The sequence below is a fragment of the Ptychodera flava genome (genome assembly GCF_041260155.1).
Source record: "Ptychodera flava strain L36383 chromosome 23 unlocalized genomic scaffold, AS_Pfla_20210202 Scaffold_23__1_contigs__length_28996876_pilon, whole genome shotgun sequence".
Classification (NCBI taxonomy): domain Eukaryota; kingdom Metazoa; phylum Hemichordata; class Enteropneusta; family Ptychoderidae; genus Ptychodera; species Ptychodera flava.
Genome location: NW_027248277.1, coordinates 1578697 through 1584596, shown reverse-complemented (window position 1 = coordinate 1584596; position 5900 = coordinate 1578697). Strand labels below are relative to the sequence as shown.

General features: G+C 37.3%; 1 long non-coding RNA gene across 1 annotated transcript; it reads right to left on the bottom strand.

Moving 5' to 3' along the window:
• Positions 1-659: 659 nt before the first annotated feature.
• On the bottom strand, positions 660-1872 carry LOC139123526 (uncharacterized). The gene is made up of 3 exons (XR_011549708.1): positions 1846-1872; positions 1185-1304; positions 660-842 (listed from the first exon to the last, which is right to left on the bottom strand). It is a non-coding gene; the product is annotated as an uncharacterized lncRNA (long non-coding RNA).
• Positions 1873-5900: the final 4028 nt, after the last annotated feature.

Below are 5900 nucleotides of genomic sequence, written 5' to 3'. Positions count from 1 at the left end.
ACCATCTGGATTTTTATATAGAGAAGGGGTTTGCACAAAGTGGAAACACTTTCTTCAAGTTTCCGCCTTACGAGTTTTTATGACTGATAGCCTAATCGATTATCCCCTATTCAGCTATTGAAACCGACAGGCACTAGTTGCGTCCACTTCACACATTTCCACACGTCGACTAACTGCATGAACTGATAGCTGCATTAATTGTAGCCTTGTGACAGTGTAGTGAGCTTGGTCAGGGGGGCTTGGACCTCTGTCGTGCGGCTTGCGCGATTCCAAACCGCAAGACAGAGGCCAAAGCTGTATGACCAATCCATCAAGGCTACATTTATTGCAGCTAACTAACTTACTGTGTCGGCACTCCGCCGAGGATGGAAATCTTTGCATCTACAGTGAAACATTCTGGTTCGGAAAAAATCTTTTATACTCATCCAACGATAATTTTCGTAGCAGTTTGTCTTCTATCATATGTTACATGTCAAACTTTTGAACAAGCATCCAACAGAGAATTCGTATTCCATCGAATTAGTGTCATATGATTTATTTATACATACTAGCGTTTTTAGGTATCAAATGTTTCAGAAATGGGGACATATGCACAATAATAACACTACATTTCACAATTCCGCTAAATACTTTTCTTTATTTCTAATCAAATAGCTGCACAACGTGACTGTAATTAACATAGCCCAGTTTCATGCATAAATAACCCCCATCAATCTCTCCCAAATCATCTTTTTCCAGGTATGTGTCTTCTTAGATAGGTTTCTTCTACCAGCCTGCCTATGGGGTGTTCTGCCATCACCACGAAAGGTTACAGATGTAGCCCGACGATCAACATTTTCATTCTGTAAAAATTTGTAAAAATCATTAGCAATGAATCGTTTCTCATTAAAATTTGGATTGTTAAATATTACGTTTTCATATTCTGGTCTACTTTGACTCATGGAGTTGTTCGATCTCTGCGATACACTATATACATATCGCTTTTCCAAAAACGACTGTGCCAGACGAAATTTAACTATCTGCGGTTACTTGCTCTTGTAAATGACTTCAAATTCTGACGAGAAAATGTACTGTAATAATGTAACAATGTGATGTGATGAGAAAATTTATTCCAAAAAATAACAGGTACAGTGTATGAGATAATTCAAGTGTACGGAATAAACCAGTTTCATGAAGGTACATACCCAATCCAAACACGCCATATCACTCCGCAACTTGTACTTCTTATCCCCAAAGACGATGCGTTTGTCTTGATACAAAAGACACACATTGTTGTAGCTTTCTACATAATGTGTGTCTTTACACTGCGAAGTAAGAACAAAAACCAGTTTAACTTACAAATATGTAATGACTAATTTTATTGAAATCATTGGATGTCGACATTGGCATGTTGTCAATGTACATAATTTATTTATGTATTTATTTACAACAGAAGCAACGTCCAGTTACAGGCCCAATAAGAATTGAATTAAAAAGTCTACAAAGTATGACATACTGTATACAAGAACATAAAGAACAGTAAAAGAAAAAAACTAAAAATCCAGCAACAACAACAAGAAGAGCTATTAAAATAAATCATAGCAGCAACTAAACAATGAAGCAGAGATCAGCATATAAATAACAGTAACAAAAACAAAACAAAAAACACAGAAGAATATGAGCCCCTAACATTACGAAACTCTTGGTATGAAAATTTAAATTTGTCAATGTCATATTGACATACAAAACTTACTGAGTAACTGAAAAAGTAACTATTTTGATGAAATAAACCATGATAATTTACTCTCTAGCTCTTGTAACCATATCCGGCACTATTTAAACATGAATACAATAGAATCAACTTACGTTAATGTATGCCTCTGTCTGTTTATAGACAATACAATTCTTCAAGAAGTTCGTGAGAATGTAAATAGCAGACTTGCTTGTGAGTGTGTGGTTGGAAGGCTCGTACGCTTAGTCTGGATCTACAGTACGGCATCTAGATTGCTCAAGGCAGTCATCGTGGATATTCTGAAATAAAATGTACAGCATTATCATTGTCCACGATGTACTGAGAATCAATATGGTGACAAATGAAACATATATTTACATTTCATTATACAAACCTGAAAATGTTTGACAATATTCAGAAGGTTTCTTCTCAAAATATTGCATGCCTCGTTACGCATTCCTTCCGTGTTTTCCCTGCCATTCTGATATTCCATGGATCGCTTCATACACCAATGTACATGAGTTTTAATTGCTGCACCTGTAAATAAAAAAATAATGTTGTCCTTGTTTTAATATTTTAGCAGTAATGACTATCCTGCAAGATTCTTTGATGATAGTCGTTACCTAGGCTATGTGTTCCGTTTCAATCTATAGTTTACAGTTCACATGCATGTGTAATTGTTTTCTGTGACTAACTTAGCCTGGTGAACTCGACGCTCGGTGAACTCGAAATGTTGCAAATAACTTTTCAATTCGTTAACTTGAACATAAATTATTTATCACAATGTAATAGTAACTTTGATGACTAATACTGACGTTGTACCCTACCTTTATCAGATAATTGAGCGTGCCACGTCTTCCCATGGATTTTTTGAGCACCGCCAGTAATCTTCTTTATTTGCTTACCGATTTCTTTTGTGACTATCAAAGCAAGTGCAGTGAAAAAAGGCGATATTGATCAGTTGATGTTGATAAACGTGTTTCAATTGTTCTGCTAAAGTGGGAGTATCAATTATCAATTACTTTATCATTTACGTTGAAACGTGATACAGTTTCAAATTTACATGTGTCTCCAAAAACCATGCATGTTAGAAAATTTCAGTCGTAGCTCATAGCTCATATGCTCAATAATTGTGTACACAATTCAAATATATTTAATTTTGTATTGTGCGGGTAAAACAACATGTCGACGGTTCAACTGCCATTTACAGAACACACTTTGTGGAGGACTAGCCTAAAACAGTATGTGAAAACATGCAAGAATCAACAAATAAACCTCAATAGGCCTAATACTCACCATGCCACGTGTCATTCGCATTTACTGTTTCTGGTCGTTCTTCCCGGAGGAACTTATTTACAGACGGGTTTCTGTCGTGTGCATGGACTAGGACTGGCACGTCTATAATTCAGTAATTATCACAATTAAAAAGGAAAAATTAGAATCTCTTCAAAAATCTACATAGCATGAATATTTTATAAAGTTCCATATTCCAGTCACACTGCTGTTTTGCTATCGTTATACTATTTGGTAATTACAAGCTTACAACTAAAAAATCCTGTACTTATATAATTACCCTTCTCATCTGCCCATTCGTAAAATTTCCTCACTCCTGCCATCTCATGCCTCTGTGTACATCTGTCGTCAGTTCTGGTAACAACTTCCTTGAATATACATTTGTGGGTCCTACCGATGAAGGAAAATGTGATACATGAAAGATAGACTTTTTTAGCATACTTTTTCCGGAGCAAATGCAAAATACAAATTAATTGCGCGCACAAAACCTTTATTAAATCGTAAAGCGTGGGTATGTTTTGAACAGAGTTTGAAAAAGACACTTCCTCCCTACTGAAATTGTAAACTTATAACTATTAATGTCAAATGAGCAACATCAGATATTTAGGCCTACCAATATGTAAATATGTGATTTATTAAATCGGTGTGTAGTTATGGCATAGGAACAAGAGTAATTTCCATGGACAAAATAAACCGTTATTTTCCATGTTTAAATTTATAGTACAATCACTTTACAGGTGTTATAAAAGAATAAAAACGCACTTACTTATCTCCAAGAAAGACGATGTCGCTCTGTTTTGCATTTTTACGGGTTCCATGGCGAGCATCCGACATGACATCTATAGAACCCAGTCGATCCCCGTCATAAGATGCAATCTCCTACGGAAAAAAAGCCCGTGGATGAGAAATATATCAATATCGAAAACTGTACATATTTTATTAAATATTTAATCCTTTCTGTTAGCGTTTCACTCCGTCTTTGGATACGACATAGTGAAACGAAAAAGGTATTACAAAGTGAAGATGTACGGAAAAGATAAGTACATGTACATGTATTAACCGCCATTTTGGAAATCTTGAGTCTGCGCAATAGTGAGCTACCTTCTGCCAGATTCAGGCAAAATTCCTCTGTAGGCAAATCGCATTCACTACACTCTTCGCGTACACCAAAGTCAAAAGTTCCACATGAATCAGAACAAAATTCAGATTTGAATCAAGTCTATTGTAAACCTATGATGGGCAACCGATTGCTTATCGCTTTTCACAACGTAAACTTCGAAAACTACAAACCTCAAGAAGGGCGTCTTCTCTACTTTCGTCCGCAGCACACGTTACAATTGGCTCGTATTGACTAACGACTGAGGCAGAAAATAGAATAAAATTGTCATCGCGTTATATAATCCGTTCATTTAGATGATGATGATGACGACGATGATGATGATGATGATGCTGATAGTCGTCGTCGCAAGTTCATTGTGATCGTTTCTTCTCATGTCGAGCGTGTTGCAACTGGCAAATAATTGGCTTTATGAAGTTTTTGTACCATGTTGCGAAGAAATGTTTATTTAGGCCTGATCTTTGAAGTGAAACTTTTTAATTTTTTGCTGTACTTACATGTTTTTCTGTACCCTTTTTTCAGAGTTCCCATGTTCGCAGCATTGCACATGGTTTCATAGTGTTCTTCGCGCAAACCACAAGTTGTAATTGCGTGAAGCATCCCGTACCAAAGAAAACAGATAAAATCAAAATATTCAGATAATGTCTATACATGACACAGATAACAAAAGTCAATGATCAAATAATTTGTTACTCTCTGTTACGGCAAAGGTCTCTGCTACAGAAATCAATGTAGTCTTGTGACGCGCCATTACTGTAGCAAGGATTGACGATTTGTGTAGTTTGAATACCATTCTCGGCAAATCAAATACAAAATACACTTGCATCTTATTTTAAAGTCTAAAAATATGAGGACCGTCATCATACTTACCTGTAATTGACGAGTAGTTTCCGTTTGGCAGTGTCGATGATGAATACCACGTAAATCGGTGAACTATCCCCTGTGTACTATCGCATTTGAAGTGCAGTCGCCCTGCGTGGCCCATCATCTGTACTCTTTGACATTGCAGTTTGGCTTGGCAAAATCGATTGTGCTCACCGACACGTGCAACCAGATTGTTCACGGATGATGCCGTTGCCAGAAACATCTTCTCATCAGTCTGTGTTCGATCGGTGGCTTGAAATATTGGAGCCTCATCGGGGCACTCGTTTGCTTCTGATCTGTCCGGACCGTTCTTTGTCAGGAACAAGTTTGTTAGTTCAACAAATACGTCATAGTTCGTTGATTTTGCTTCTCTACCGCCAAGTAGACAGCGTATGCGATCTATGTTAGCTTGTAGTTCTAATTTCTCAGACTCCGACGGAGCAACAAAATCAAAGTGACCCCTTTTTGAATTGTCACGAATCCGTCGGAGATTCCGTGCCCGAATAGCCTCAGGGGTATGGGATGGCGGGACACGGCGGCCTGAATCTGACACAGGCATAATGATTTCCACTTTTGAGACGAATTTTTCTAGATTGATGTTTCTGGTAGATGTCAGCAATAAAATGATTGATTTGACGATTATAACTTGGAAAGGAAATTCACAAATAGCTCTCAGACTTACAAAACGGCATGGCGTAGATGCTAGTGTGCCTCTTGTCTGATGTCGACTTGAACGAGACTAAGCAAAAGTATTGTAATACTAGGTGTTTAATATCTAAACGCGATGATTGACACCTAGAAAGGGGGTGAGCAAGCCAGGCTTGGAAACAAGGACCCCAATCCCTCTCGAAGATCACAATGTATTTATTGTTTCTAGTATGAATATTAGCGGAAACGCGACAGGTGTTGTCAACC